At 42.3% G+C, this 16,339-nt stretch overlaps 1 long non-coding RNA gene across 1 annotated transcript in view; it reads left to right on the top strand.

The window, feature by feature from the left end:
- LOC306656532 overlaps nucleotides 1-16,339 on the top strand; it is an 84,689-nt gene that overhangs the window by 51,626 nt on the left and 16,724 nt on the right. The window lies entirely within an intron of this gene.

Genomic DNA, 16,339 nt, shown 5'->3' on the forward strand with positions numbered 1-16,339 from the left:
AGACCATCTCCTCTGGAGACTTTTACAGGGATGTGAAATAGCTTTGGGGCATCCTTCAGTGCTGAGATGATGATTTGGATTTGCCCTGCCTTTAAGGAGGAAAGCTGGAGGAAGCAGGATTCTTCTGCAGAGAAGCGAACATCTCCGCAGGTCTCTTGTTTTATAGTCAGATTTTAATTTTAATGAGTGACAATCCTGAAAAACCAATAACACTAAGCAGGTTGGAAACAGCTTCAATTTCAAAGCCCTGTAATGATGTCTCCACCCCACCAATGTATTTTCACAGCTATTTGCCTGAAACCTAGACAATAAATGAATGCATTGTTCAGAGCTCTGCCAGAGTTGGGACTCATTTTGCTGGCGGCATTAGAAAGAAAGCACGCTGAGTTGAGCTCTGGGTATTTCCCCCTGAATCTAGTCTACCTGGTCACCCTCTCTGACATGGCTGGCGTGTTTTCTGTCACCTCCAAACTTTGCACGCTGTGACAACATTCATTTCCAAGGCTCCTGCCCAATATGGTACTCAGGAATGGGGGCTGCAGGTGGAGTTGGTCAAGGTGGCTGTTCCACCCAGCCCATGCCCGGTCTGGATGTGGAGCTGGGGAGGAGCTGACCCGTGTTTGCCCTGTTGTGTTTGGAAGGCCTTTCTTTGGGTTTTCACTTGTGGGTGGTCCTTACATCTCCTACTACATCCAAATACTTCCAAGACTTTCTGAGAGGTAGCAGCTCAAACAAACGAGCACACCATCCCGCCTGGTGGGACAAGGCAGCGAAGGTTTGGGCTCCTCCCTCACATCCCTGCGGTTTCAAGTCCGTTGAACAAGGCAGAATTTGTAAATCTGAAGTCCTGAGATTCGGGCCACAGTAGATTTTTCTTATAGTACCTATGGTTTAATGTCCAGTGGTTTCCAAAATTTTTAAATAGTTCATCAGAATCAGTGAATGATTTTAAATGGATACTCCCTCTACTTGCTATTTATTTGCAAATTATATACATGTACTAGTGAACTAATATTTATAGTAGTTAAAAAGAGAAAAATTTTAAAGATGAAATGAATGTAATGATTAAGCTATTTTCTTGATGGTACAAAAATAATCGATGCTTTTACTATCCGTGTTTTTAGATTTTAGATTTTTTACTACCAGTGTTTTTACATTTTATATTTACATGGGACTGAACTGAATAAGGACCATTTGGAAAATCTGATTTAACACTTTGTGATGTGATTCATGAGTCTGTTTCTAAGTTCAGTTGTGTAAGGAAAGAACCGAATGAAAGAAATAGAGAGGAGAGGCAGCTTCACAGGAACAGGTTTAATCGGGGCGAATCTGCAGAGGCAGGCCCAGCAGAGACTGGGACTCATCTTCTGCTTCGATCTTGGGGTAGACACAGTGGGAGGGGGAATTTTGGCAGTTAGGCCAGGGGGGCTATTGGCATCACCTTCTGGTGTTTTCAGGATTTCCATCTTTTGCTGGAGTATTTGGGGGTTCTGTGCATGGTAATGGAGTATTGATGGGGGTTTAAGTCAGGCTGAGTCAGAATGACCCCGAGGAGACTCTTGTTCAAAGATGGAGGATATGTTTCAAGACAGTGTTGCCTGTGTCAAGTTCTTCCTAACAAGTTTATTTTTATACCTGGTTTTAGTGACTAGCATAGCGCAAGACAATGCTACACAGAGAATGCAGGAAGAGCATTGTTGGTTGTATTTACTAAGTTGTGACTCATCTTTTAGTCACGTTGACCAGTTATGCAAAGACTCTGTTGAAAGTTTACTAATTTCTACCTGCCTTGGCATCAATCAAATGATCTTATACTCTAATCAAAAGTGTTTTTAAAAAAGTGTTTCCCATTGGCCAAACCCAGAGAAAATCAGAAGAAACAGAAGTCTTGTCCACGGCTTGGGAGGCTGAGGCAGGAGGATTACAAGTTCAAAGTCAACCTCAGTAACTCAGAGAGGCCCTAAGCAATTCAGTGAGATCCTGATTCTAAATAAAATATTAAAAAGTGCTGGAGATGTGGCTCAGTGTTTAAGTGCCCCTGGGTTCAAACCCTGGCACCAAAAAGAAGTCTGGTCTATGCACAGACAGAGATTTAGGATTTAGATAGATGAATAGAGATGTCCAAAGCTCTCTAAAATTATACATTTGCAATATTTTAAAATAATTTAGAAAAATTCCATTTCCCAGATTTCAATCATAGAATTTTCAAGAGATAACATCATTTTCAGAAACAAATTTATACAGTGGTGGAAACAATTCTAAATACCTGCTTTAAAGTGTACTCTCCATAGCATACATTTCTTTTTCTCAAAGCAGTCACTTTCTCACTCACAAGTACAGTGTCAATGTTGCCTTGACTGGGCAGACTCAGTGCCATTTTTGCAGAGCTCACTGCTGGGTTGCATATTCCAACAGCTTCCAGTCACCATGTAAATTTCAGAGAAATGATCTTTACCCAGTAATGTGGCAGAAGGAGGTGCTCACCTGATAAGCTGGTCTGGTTTGTTTCTGTAGGTAGGAAGAATATTTAAGGAACAGCTTGGGCACATTGTGAAGGAAACAAATGAATCCATCTAAGTTCCTGCCAGTAACAGCAGGTGCAGTGGCTCAGGGAGATTTAAGAGAGGCCATCACCAATGCATGGGCACAGTTCAGGTAGCCAGCAGTGACAGGGAAGGAGGAACCAGGAGTCCTACTTTCCTCCTGAAGCCTGAGGGTTAAGGGGATGACCCTGTGACCCCAGTCTAGGGTGAGACCCCAGCTATGGTGGTAGAGGGCCATCTTGATCTGCTCCGTCTTCCACAAGGGCTCAGACAACAGAAGCCCATTTCCCATAGTTCTGAAGTCCAAGGTTAAGGTGCTGGCCATCTTCTCCCCGTGTCTTCCCATCTTACCATCTTTCCCTGTGTCTTCACATGGTTACCTCCATGTTTGTGTCCATATTTCCTCTTCTTACAAGGCCATAGTCTAATTGAATTAAGGGCCCATCTAATGATCTTATTTGAACCTAATCAGCCTCTTAAATGCCCCTTTCCCAGATACAGTCATGTTCTGAGATATAGGGAGTTGGGAATTCAACGTGTGAATGGGGTGGTGTACAATTTATTCCATGACTGGGCACTGCCCATCTGTGGCCTGTAGGGAGGGAGCCTGGGCAGTCACACCTTAACAACTGCTTCTTCCATTCTGTCTGGCAGCTGCTGGTCTGCTAGTTCCTCTCACTGGCTACACCTAAATGGTAGAAGCCAGAGACAAACTAGCCCATTTTGCGGCCACCCTGAGGGATGGTCAGCCTGCTGGGATCTGGAGAGGAAAAGGGAGGAATATGCAGGAACTGAGCATTCAGTTTACAAAGTCACTGTGCTGAACTTAGAAAATAGAGATTTACAACTGTTAGGATTGATCAAAGAAGGAAACAGAAGTAACGGTCAGAATGGGTGGCTAGTTTTGTGGGTTGCTTAGGGATGTTAGTTTCAGGAACTGCTATTGCTAGGTTCAGCTCTGTGTGCTGTAACAATGTGAATATCATGCACAGAACTAGTCCTTGTGAGAATTAGAAGCCTTCCAAGGGCAGACAAATGGGAAAATGTGCTTCTGCCCAGCTGGGCAATCTTTTTGGTGCACACTTTGGTGGGTTCCCTATTCATCTTCATTGGCCAAATGTGTGTCACCCAGGGCTGCAATCCTTTGTGACCTCATGTTGACAGTCCACACTCCACAGTCTTCCCTTCCAGTACGCCCACTCCCAGAGTCATGAGCAACTTGATGTTGTGTCTGCCATACTTTTGCCATACTCTGCAAACTGGAAAAAGAAAATCATTAAGCTGAAGCAAAATTAAAACCTGTCACTGTACTTAAATCATTCCAACCCTATCTGGCTGGCAGTTTCTGGATGAACTTAAATAAGTGTTTGGTGGATCTTCTTCTTAGAGGGAGTAATTAATTTAGATCACAGTTCCTTGTTAGCACTTTGGGCAACTCTATTTTAAGAGTTTAGGATTATTGGCAAACGTGAATATAAGTACTGGGTCTAGCATTGTGTTGTCTTTACCCACCAAGCAACCTGTGGGTTATGGTGAGGAAGCTCACACTGTAGCTCCAGGGGTTGCTGGGCTATTCACAGTCATTGTGGATTTGTGTGGCCTCTCTGACAATTCTCTGGTAGATGGTAGTGAACTTCTAAGAGCAGGTGTCTCCTCCATCCCCAACTGATATAAAGTTGCACTCTGAGTAAGTGGCAGGCTAGGTACCTAGATAAGACCCTGGGGATGGTGCTGGGGAGAGGGAAGGACCTGGTGAAGATTAACACGTGGCCCCTTACTTCTCAATAAGATGAAGGAGATGGGTGGGCACCTCAGTCCCAGCTTCAAAATAACACCCAGATGTACTCCTTTCCCCATGTCCCCTCCCTGGCTCTATTGGTGAGCCAAGAATGGAAGGTTGGCAAGGAAAATGTGCTGCCACCCTACTTGGGCAGTGACCACATGAGAATAGAGGCTTTTCTTTAGGGTCCGAAGGGATGAGATTGTGAGACACTCACGATTGCCACTATCAGGACAGGAGAGGGAGGAGAATTGCTGAGGACCAGGGACCTGGGGTGGATGGTCAGCAGTGGTGGCACCAGCAGCAGTCTGGCCTGGTCCACAGCTGCATGGTCCAAGCCACTGGACCAACATCCCAGGTACCAGGGCCCCCTACCATGAACTGCATCCTTTCTTAGATAAACCACCTCCTTCTTTGCAGAACAGAGAAGAGCTCTTTTGCAGTGTTCACAGAGGGAAGCGAATGCAATTCTATGTGGGAAGCCATTTATACTGGTTGTACTCTAGGCCTGACACCTTCCCCTTCCCTTTTCCATGAGGGCCAGTCCCTTGTCAGCTGTGATTCCTCCACTCACTGCTCACTTTGCCAATATCCAACCCCCCGGGCTCTTATGATTGCCCCCCGTATGCAGGTGGAGGTACTTATTATAAAAGAGAGACAGACAGATGACAGACAGAGATATTTCCTCTAACCTTAGGGTGATTACCACTTTGAAAACATTTTGTCATTATCTTATAAACCTGAAGCCAGGCCTGTCCTCTGATCTACCAGTCATACTCCAGGGCATGTGCCCTACAGGAAAATGTGCATGGTTGTGCCAGGAGACACATGCAAGCATGTTCATCATCATAGCCAAAGATCAGAAAGAGTACGTGTCTATCAACTATGGAGTGGTATTCAATAGATTACTGTGTGACAATAAAAATAACTTATAGATATGCAAAAATGTGATTAAATGTTAAAGATTGAGCAAAAGAAGCCAGATGTAACAAATAGCTCATGCATGATTCCATTTATGTGCAGTTTAAATATAGGCAACTAAAGTATGGTTAGGGGATTCATATTCCGATAGTAAATCATAAAAAAGGCAAGAAAATGAATACTGTGAATGAATACTTTACCTCCTGAACGAAAGGAGGGTTTTCTGATTGTGAAGGAACACCATGGGGGGTGGTCTGTGGAGGTGGCCCTGTTTGATTCCGGACTTGGGTGTGAGTCAGAAGGTGTTCGTTTGGCAAAGTTTCTTTGACCTGTACATCTGTTTTATGTACTTTTCTAAGCTTATTATACTTTGAAGTTAGACATAGTGTGTGTAAAACTCCTCACTGCCTAATTATTTTTTGGGAGATTAGGTACTGAGATGAAACTTAAAGAATTATTAGCAGTTGTCTAGGTGGGGGAGAATATTATAGGAGAGAGACAAAAGAAGGGGCAGAAGTCCAGAGCAGAGAACTCTTCTGAGGTCTTAGAGTTCAAGATGGGGTATGGGAATGGGGGTTAGGCTTCAAAGGCAGTAAAAATGAGTCTGGGTGAGCTGGGCACTTAGACTTGGTGGGGCTTGTGGAAGGATTTTAAAGACGGGAATGAAATTTCAAGAAGTGGCGAGCCCACAGGACACACAGCTAAGAGGTCATTGAGATAAGGATTCAGCAGGGTTATCTGACTTGAGAACAAGAGGGTCCCTGTCCTCCTCAGGAGGGAGGACTGGCAGCAGACACAAGAGTGCAGTAGGCTACAGTGGGGACATGGAGACATGAGTTGATAGCACTGGCCAGTGCTATAGAGAGGGCCAAGTGGAAGTGAAACCGGTGAGGTATCGATTAGGTTGGGAAATCCACTATTTCCCATTCTAAGAGGTAGTAGCTCTTTTCAGTCTCAAAACTCAAAGATATTTATTTTAGAAACATAAGAATTAACATGGTTTTCCAGGTTGGTTTTCACCTTTCCTTCCCCGTCCCTCCGGTTTAATGAGGTATAGTTGACAAAAGTACATATTTTTTAAAATCAATAATTCATGGTTAATGATCATGTTGATGCTCTATGAGGTTGAATGGGATTCTCTTGGATGGTGCTTGAAAAATACCCAGGAAGATCAGGTATTTTTGCAGGATCAGAGTTTCTATAGCATATTGAACAGAGATGGCAACTACCTGCTGACATCTTAGAAATATCATTGTGTCCTTAATTTAATATACACCAAAGCTGGTGGCTAAGAACTTATTTCCCAGGCCCTCAGGGGATGGATTTAGAAAACAGTTCATTTTATCTTCTTTTCCTTCTATATTTTTTCTTACTTTTATTGTTTTTCCTATCTAGCTTCCTTTCTGTGTCTTTTCTACTTTCTTTCTCTTTCTCTTTCATGCCATCTTCTCATTTCTATTTCCTTTCTGGTTTTCCACTGCCCCAGCCTTCCTGCTCTTTAATTTCGACATGCTCCATATGACAATAAGCAAGCCAAGTTCATGGGATAACTGACAGCATCACAAGAGATCTTGTCTTTCCGTCCTCTCAGGGTGGAATCTCTCCTGCTCCTTGATACATCCTGACTGCTTCGGAGGAGAGAGTAGGAGAGCAGCTTCCTCACACTGGAGGCCACACAGTGGGAGAGAGCAGATCTTGAGTAGGGTGAGCCCAGCTATGCATCTTGCACAGTAATGTGGGTGACCTGGTCACAGGCAGGGTACTGATTAAATGAGTAAGTATATCAAGGTATTGGGAGTCATGTTTCTTGTCGAGAGAATGGAGCTACAGAAATGGAAAGGGAAAATGAACGTGTGGCATTGGATTGGAATTGGAAGTATGGATGTGAAAATTCATGTTTTCCAATATTTATACAGAGAAGACAGGTCTGTATGTTTGTGCTCCCATGTAGGTGTGTGTGCATGTGGGTACACACACATTCCCTACCCTGTCCACTGTCAAGGCTTGGGAATAGTGATGTCTGTAGTAAAGGGTATTTGCCCAGATCTTGGCTTCTAAACCTTGTTCTCCACAGAAAGGAAGCGGGGATTTTTGGAGAAATGGATGGTTCAGGGAAAGTACAAAATGGGCCTGGGACACCTTGTGGCTCCAGAAGGCAAAGCAGGCCTGAAGAACACACAGGCTGGTTGAAGGGCTCCCAATGACCATACTGGGAATATTTGAATATCAAAGCAATAACTGAAACAGATTAGAACCCACTGATAGGAAACCCCAAATCCATACTCATTCAGAGAGGCAAATGAATATACATTGACAGTATTTCCATGACTTCAAAGTACCTCTCCCAAAGTACATCTTAACTGCTAAATAACAAAGAATAACTTTAGAGTGGAGGTGCCTGGCAGATGCCCTTTTCGTTAAGTAGTCTAAGGGCACATTTTTGGTAATAAGACAAACTGAAGTCATGTACTCTTGATGGGATGCAGAAAGGGGAACATAGCTTCACTTGGGTGATTATCTGCCAGTGATGGATGGTACAGAGACTTCAAACTAACCCATCTGAGGACACTCTGATCTATAATCTTCAAGTGTGTTGAAGTCATGAAAATCAAAGAAAGGCAGATGAACGACTTTAGACTGAGAAAAACTAAAGAGACGTGACAACTTAAATGCAGTGTGCAATTTTGAACTGCATCTTTTGCAACAAAGAACATTACTGGAATAATTGGTGTGACTTGACTGGGCCCTGTGGATTAGTGGGTAGTAATGTACTCATGTTACCGTTCTGATTTTCACGTGTTGTGGTTGTGGAGGAGAATGCTGTTGTAGAGGTAATGAAGCAACGGGTCCATCATTTGCTCTCAAATAAATCAGGATAAAATTTCTTTGTACTGTATTGCAACTTTTGTGCTTCAAAATTTTAAAAACATTTCTAAATCAAATGACATGACCACCTTTGGAGAAAAGATATGAAGTAAACACAAAGTTCCCTTTAATTTAGGAGAAAGTATGAGAATTTATAGAAATTTAGTGTTTTTGTGGATCACATAGGGCTCCCTATTTTCTCTCCTCAGCTCTCAAGGGTGGTTTGGTGGTAAAACAAGGTGCGCTGTTACTTGTGAGTGCCCTTGGGAAGCTGAACGATTGGGTAGTAGGAAGTGTCCTCCATCTACTTCCTAACTCATTGGTCAACAGAAGGGGGACCTTGAACCAGCCATCCCAGTAGCTCAATCTGGAGCTCTGCTTCAGATGGAACAGGGGAAAGGGGACAATGTCTTGGGCATAGTTTGAAGTCCTCTACAAGAAGCTGGCTGAATAAAGAAGAAAGAAAAGCTATGACATTTGCAGGTAAATGAATGGAACTAGAGACTATTAGGCTAAGTGAAATAAGCCAATCCACCAAAACCAAAGGCCGAATATTTCTCTCTGATATGTGGATACTAACACAATAAGTTGCAGGGAGTGAAGAATAGTAGTTCATTGGATTAGACAAAGGGAAATGAAGGGAAGGGAAGGGAAATGGGAAAGGCAGTAGAATGAATTGGACATAACTTCCTATGTTCATATATGATTAAACAACCAGTGTAACTCCACATCATGTACAACCACAAGAATGGGAAGTTATACTTCACGTAGTATAATATGTCAAAATACACTCTGCTGTTATATATAACTAAAAAGAACAAATAAAAATGTAAAAAAAAAAAAAAAAAAAAAAAAAGGTTGACTGATTGGTGACCTGCATCTCTCTCTCTTTTATTGTTATTTTTTATTTGAGGAGTTGAATGCATAAGTGAAAGAAGGATCTGGAATATTTGTGCTATTGTAAAACGGATTTTGTCGAGAGTAATAGGTTCTGAGAGAGGGATAAAGGACATCACCTAAGAGCATTTGACAAGAAATGTTTGGAGCACCTACTGTGAGCCTGAGTCCTTGCAGATTGACTTTCACTGGTTTTTGGCTGTGCTGCCTCTGACTTTCATAAAGGGGCCCTATGTGAAACAGTCTTGGGAAATGGTCATTTTGTCAGTGGAGAAGTGGGAGAGGGGTCAAACAACTATATAGGTATTTACAAATCCACAATCCGACATGTGTGATCTAGGGCAGAAGTCAGAATGATGTTATTTGGAAGCATCCCACACCCTGCTTGATTAAAAACAAAAACAAAAAGCAAGATGATACTTTCTTGTCATACATTCTAACATTTTTAGAGCAGGAATAGCAAAGGAATGTCAGCTCTTTGGACATCTGTTCCAAATCTCCTAATAAGAGCAGAGCTACCAAGGACTTCATTGCTGGCCTACCAATGCCATTTCTCAGAATTTACAGGAACCAGTGAGGAAAAAGGCAGCTCTGGAGTGAATTCTGTCAGTAACAAAGGAACCGGTTGGTAAGGTGGAAACGATGAGGTCGCAGGAGAGATGCCTATGTACCCTTGTACCCTCATAGTACGCCCACAGCAATTTACTTCACTCTTGCTTTTGTCACTTGTCCTTGCAACATCGTCACAAGTGATCTCTCCACAAGATTGTCCTCTGAGGACCAGGACCACATCATGTCATCTTTGTGTCTTCCAGTATCAGGTGCAGCATCTCTTAAAAGCAAAAATCAAACTTGCCGAATTGGAATATCGGGAGCATAGTGACTTATACAACTTCAGGCCAATCTGACAATATTCTTTAAGAATTTTTTTCCAACTATAAAATGTTTTCATTGTAGCTGGGTATGGTGGTGCCCTCCTGTAATATCAGAAACTCAGGAGACTGAGGCAGGAGGATTGCGAGTTTGAGGCCAGCCTCAGCCACTTAGTGAGACCCTAACCAACTTAGTGAGACCCTGTCTCAAAATTAAAAATAAAAAGGGTTGGGGATGTTACTCTGTGGTAAAGGGCCTCTGAGTTCAATCCCCAGTACCAAAACACAAACAAACCAACCCAAAAAGCAAACACCAACAAAAAAACAAAAACAAGAAAAAAAAAAAAAGGTTTTCCTTGTAGAAAATTGGAAAAAGTCAGAAAAGTACCAGAAGATAGAAATTTTCTATAACATTCCCACCTATTGCTAAGCATTTTGAATTACTTTCTTTTTTTATACTTAAATGTTGTTTCATAATTATGATTATACAGTAGCTACAATACCTAACACTTTTCTTATATTCTGATCAATTTTTCATGACTACAGATCATTTATTTGACCTCTCTATATAAAGGGCTAGGGATATTGCTCAGTGATAGAGCATTTGCCTAATGTGCAAGGGCCTGGGTTTGATTCCTAGTATTAACCCCAGCCCCCAAAGAAAAAACTTTTAAGAAGTTTATATTTTTAATTTTTGTTTTTTACTGGAGATTGAACCCAGGAGTGTGACCACTGAACCACAACCCAAGCCCTTTTTATCTTTTGAGACAGGGTCTCATTAAGTTGCTTAGGGCCTCACTAAGTTGTTGAGGTTGGCTGTGAACTCAAGATCCTTCTGCCTCAGCCTCCCCAGCTATTGGATTACAGGTGTGTGCCACTGCACCTGGCACTTCATAATATTTCTTTGCATCTCTTTGTTGTAATTAATCATGGTGATTTAAAAAGTCAAACAACAGAGGGATTTTCATTGGCTTCAAGTTTTAAGAATATTGGTACGCATGAAAAGTCAGAAAAGAAACTACTTCGTGTATTAGAGGGATTGGGCTGGTAGGGAGACAGGGGGGTGGCCCCAGGCTGCCCCTTGGGTTCTGGGATGAGTCAGCTGTGGTACCTCTGGCAGGTGAGCTAGTAGTGTGAGGGTGGAGCCAGATCTGAGGAGGAAGAGCGAAAGCTAGAGGGAATGCTCAAGCCAGGGCAGAGCAGAGCAATGGAGACTCATCTCCACCTCTCAAGACGGTCTCACTTGTTTTGTGGTGTCCTAGTTGGTAGAAGCAAAGCTGGTAGGTGGAAGTTACCACTGAACAATTTTAACTCATTAAATAAGTTTGAGACCTGTTCCAATAGGATACAGGATGCACCTTGCGGTACAGAGGTATTCCAGCAGGGCATGTGGCTTCTGGAATGTCAGAGAGTAGGAGACACCTGCAGTCTCGTTTATGATCTGTGTCTTGGGTGAGCAATGAAACGGGCCTTAACCTTTCAGAGTCACGTGCTTTAGAAAAATAAATAGTAGTTAATCCAAAGCCACCTGTTTTCAATTCTCAGCAGCCTAGAGACCTGCCAACACTTTCTGGAACCTAAGTTGTGGTCTGGCAAGGCCTGTGGCTTATCCCCCACCCTTGGCTTTCTTTGGTCTTGAAAGTCACGTTTATGTGGCTCCCCCATCCAGCAACAATACTCATGGTCAGGGTCAGCACACGGCCAGCATCAGTAAGGTAACGGCGATAGTCTGAGATTCCGTCAGCTCCTACATTGAAAGAACCCCAAATTCAAGATCTCTGTTGTCCCTGGCAGTTTATGTCCCTGAGATTCTAAACATCCACCAGTAGCAGGCCTTCAAGATTTCAGCAGGCTGTGACTGGGTCTTGGGTCTTTTAAGAGCTCACAGTTATGACTGAAGAATAAAAAAATCCTCCCTCTAGTGGCTCAAGCTCAAACACTTCCTCTGGGCTATAAAAGGCCCAGAGTCAGTATACAAGAGACATTTTGGAGCCATTTCAAAACAGGATTGAAATTCCATTGCTCTGGTGGTTGATCCCACACCAAGGGCCCTACAGGAGGCGCGCCTCCTGAATATGGCTGTGCCAAGAGCGCCCATCGCGGCCTGTGCACCCGCAACCCCCTTGCGAGCACGTCACCACTGGGTTCGCCCTCCTCCCAGCCTTCTCCCAGCACTGGCCAGTTGGTTAGCTCATTGTCTGGCTATTTGAGGGGGAAGGAACTGCCTGGCTTTCCTTAAATCCTGAGCTTTGCGTTCTCCCTCCCTCACCTACTTGTCATCTTAGGCTTTTTTGTGGAAGGGGGTGGGGGAATCCTTACAGGTTAATGACATTTGTCCCAGTGTCACTTTTTGGCTACACAAATGAATTGAGGCAATTATTCGTCAGACCTTAACATTTGTAGACTCCCACTGGAGGCTGGGGGAATTCCATTTTTCTCCTAGTGAAGTTCGAATCAGCTTTTGTGAAATTCAATCTCCGATGATATACTTGGTGTTATTACCCACGACAGGTGTGGATGCTGGGGTGACAACAAGGATCCCCAGCCCACTCCCCTCTCCCTCGCAGCCAACAGGGAAAGGGAGACCCTCATACCAGAGAGCAACCGCCGCCTCCTCTTTCCTTTCCTCAAACAATTCCACTGCACGCTAAAAGGAATCTGGAGTTCCTTGGTACCTGTCTGAGGAGCAAAGTGTGGTTTACCCAATGCTGTGCTGCTCCACTTTGCATATTTGAGCCATCTCTTTCTTTCAACTGTCATCACCCTGGGTTGATCCTCCTTTGTACATAGAAGAGATGCCTTAAATAAGAGGGTTTTTTCATTTCAGTATATGATCAGCCTGCTTTATCTATGGGTTCTGCATTGGTGGATTTAACCAGTCCCCAGTGGGAAAGTCTGCATTGAACACATATTGTTTTGTCAGATTTTCCTAAATGATACAGCATACCAACTATATACAGCATTTACATTGTTTTAGGTATTATAAGTAATCTAGAGACCAAAGTATATGGAAGAATGTGGATAGGTTGTATGCAAATTGTATATAGGGACTTGAGCACCTGTGGATTTGGGTGTCTGTGGGAGTCCTAAAACCAATCCGCTGTGGATGCCAAGGGATGACTGTATAATGCAGCCAGATGGAAACCCCTTGGACTTGTAACTAAAGATTTCTTAGCTGGGCATGGTGGCACATGTCCATAATTCCAGTGGCTCAGGAGGCTGAGGCCCAAGGCAACTTAGCAAGACCCTGGGAGGCTGATGCAGGAGGATCGTGAGTTCAAAGTCAGCCTCAGCAAAAGTGAGGTGCTAATAAGCAATTCAGTGAGACCCTGTCTCTAAATTAAATACAAAATAGGGCTGGGGATGTGGCTCAGTGTTTAAATGCCCCTCTGGGTTCAAGTACCAGTGTCCAAAAAAAAAAAAAAAAAAAAAAAAAGGCTTAAATAGCATATCTTCTTACCTTTGGTCACAGTCATGTGAAAGAACACACACGTAATGTAGATGATATGCAAAATGAGACCAACCACTTAAGATTCCTACATCCCTGATTGTCCTGAGAGAGGCCAGGTTTCTCTCCTGTTCTCTCTCTCTCTCTCTCTGAAGCACTAGTTAGCATCAGGGGCACGTGTTGTATCTTCTGGAAAAGTGTTAAGTACCAGGGCTTCTTGGGTCAGTGAAGTGAAGTATTCTAACTCCCCTTGAGCTAATTCACATCGTACACCATGGCCATTCAGGGTAGGCATGCAGAAGTGGAGGAAAGTGGGTATTTTTCTTGCCCACTCCTTTTACCTCCATGACAAAACCACGACAGCAGAAAACCAAATACTATACAGCTCCATTACATTTAATCCACTTTGGGTAGAAGTCAATTTCCTGTATTAAGTGCCTCCCATAAAGCATGTCAGTGAGGGAAAGGGGAGATTTCCCCCCTCCAAGTCCTCAGTGAATGCTGCAAAGGGCCTCCTACTGTGAACAGATAAACAAGGTCACTTTAAAGGAGGCCATGGTCACAAGGTTTGGGTAAGATCATTCTGTTTTCCTTACCCATGTGCTTGCTTCCACAGGTGGGAGATTATTATTCTGTTCATCTAAGCAGTGAAACTGTCAAAGGGTGGCAGTAAGGAAAGGAGGAAGAAAAGGGGTCTGATTTTTTGGTCTTTAAGAACAGATCAAACCCCAGCGGCTCAGAAGGCTGAGACAGGAGGATCATGAGTTCAAAGCCAGCCTCAGCAACCTAGTGAGGACCTAAGTAAGTCAGAGAGACCCTGTCTCAAAATAAAATACAAAAAAGTGCTAGGGATGTGGCTCCGTGGTTAAGCGCTCCTGGGACAGAACAACAGGGCTCGAGCTGTAGCTCAGTGATGGAGCACTTACCCAGTGCGTGCAGACCCTGAGTTTGATAACCAACATAGTCAAAGAAACAAAACAAACACCAAAGACAGACTGAGAGTGGCATATTTCAGACTGGAATTTTGCTGAGATGTGGTGGGTTGATGGTTGATGTGTCTAGTCACTATGTGTATTTAAATAACCTGCAAGAAGGTGGTAGAAGCTTTTCCAGTTCTTTTCAAGAAAATGTACTTTGAGTACATATTGAACTCGACATAATTTTCAACTCCCAAACCAATTTACTGAGCTGAAGAAGATCAGAAGTGAAATGAAATTCTGATATACATTTAATCTTCTTGAAAAAAATCAACAGGGAAGAATAAAGTTTCAGATGTTTTTTATTCAAAGGTTCTCAAAAGAAATAAAACAGAAAAAGCTAACAATCTGATCAAATGTACAGTTCAAAAATGTCTTTTGGCGTTTAACAACAAGTCCTAGGAAAGAAAACTACAGAGTTATCTTGAACCGGACAAATAAGTTACCACTGGCAAGTTTGTGGCACTAGTAAAACAAAAATAAAAAATTAACTCTCTTGATCATATAGATATCTCTATGAAAATCTTTTTTTCAATCTGTACAAAAGGTCTTTCTTCATAAATTAATTTTTTATAATTTAATGGCTGTCTACTATGTGATGTTTAACTGATTTTTTTTTTTATTTTTATTTTTTTATGTACAGAGGTTATGTTTCCCAAATCTTACCCAGACGAGTATGGCACTTAGTTCAGACATTTCTAGCAGCAGATTTCCCCTCCCCTCTAACTGAGCTATCAAATTTCTGTCTTAACTAATGCAAAAATATCAAGTAGTGAGAGACCCAGGTTTATAAATGTACTAGGTACATGGAGGGTGCTGCGTTCAGTCTGGACTTTCACAAAGCAGTAATATTCCAGGGAGCGTAGAACCAATAATACCACAACTTTAAAAAAAGGAAACAAAAACAAAAACAAACACATTTCTCTTATGACTATGTAATTTTCACTAGAATCTACACTTCTCAGAGCAGCAAGGACTTTTGAAACTATGAAATGTCACTGACATCTATAATCAAATACAAGCAATAAAATTTAAGAACTAAAAAATACTCAAAAGAAATAACTGCTTAGCCCTAGCTCCTGAGCTAGGAGGATTTGGTCTGTGGAAACAGGGAGGGCCAGCAACCTGTCCCAGCACAAAAGAAAATAGACTCTGAGGTAGATAACTGATCATACACAGCTGACCAGACAAGTACACAGTTTTGGAAGACAACTTAATTTACCATTGCTTTTAAAACATACGCAATTGCCTTAATAAAAGAGCTTTAATAACAGTGAATCATCTCATATGTACTAAAGTAGAAATAACTGTGTATTTATGAATCAGGAATTTCATAGTTTCAAAATTGGTTTTCTTTACACTTGAACACTTGTAGTGATGATGTAAAGTGTGGCACTGCTTGGATCCAAATCTTCCTTCATGCTTTTTTGTTTGTTTGTGTGTGTCCATACATCAATTAAAATTATAAAACCTAAATTCAAAGGTACAAAAAAGGCACATTCTCCTAACCGCAAACTGGTCCGGCAAAAATAAAGAGCACAGAAGATGTGATGCTGAGACAAGTTGGAGCTACTGGTTACTGGCTCTTCGGTCTTTGGTGAAGTTACCTTTAAAAGTGCCAAGTCATTTTTATTTTTCAAATTTACCTAATAGAGAGAGAGAGAGAGAGAGCTAGTAGCCAATCGTTTCGCTTCTATTCATATCTCAGCTTATGTTTGAAGAGAAATCCTTACTTTTAGCTTTTGCCATTTAGTTGCAATAGCAACATTATTTTTTTTTTTTATTTTTTTATTTTCGGTTTGCCAGATCGCAGGCATAATTCTCATTCTAAAGCACTATCATTAGTATAAAGGAAGGACAAAACATTCGGTGACTCCCCTCCCCCGCCCCCCTCCCCCAGCCCCAACGCTACCTACACTAAATCTAGAACATCAAGTTATTAGTTTTTTTTCTTCCTGAAAAAAGGCAAAAAAGACTTTACATTGCATCATACAGCAGATCTCCTAAATCAGTCAAACTATCAGAGGAAACTGTCG

Source organism: Sciurus vulgaris (genome assembly GCF_902686455.1).
Source record: "Sciurus vulgaris genome assembly, chromosome: 3".
Lineage (NCBI taxonomy): Eukaryota > Metazoa > Chordata > Mammalia > Rodentia > Sciuridae > Sciurus > Sciurus vulgaris.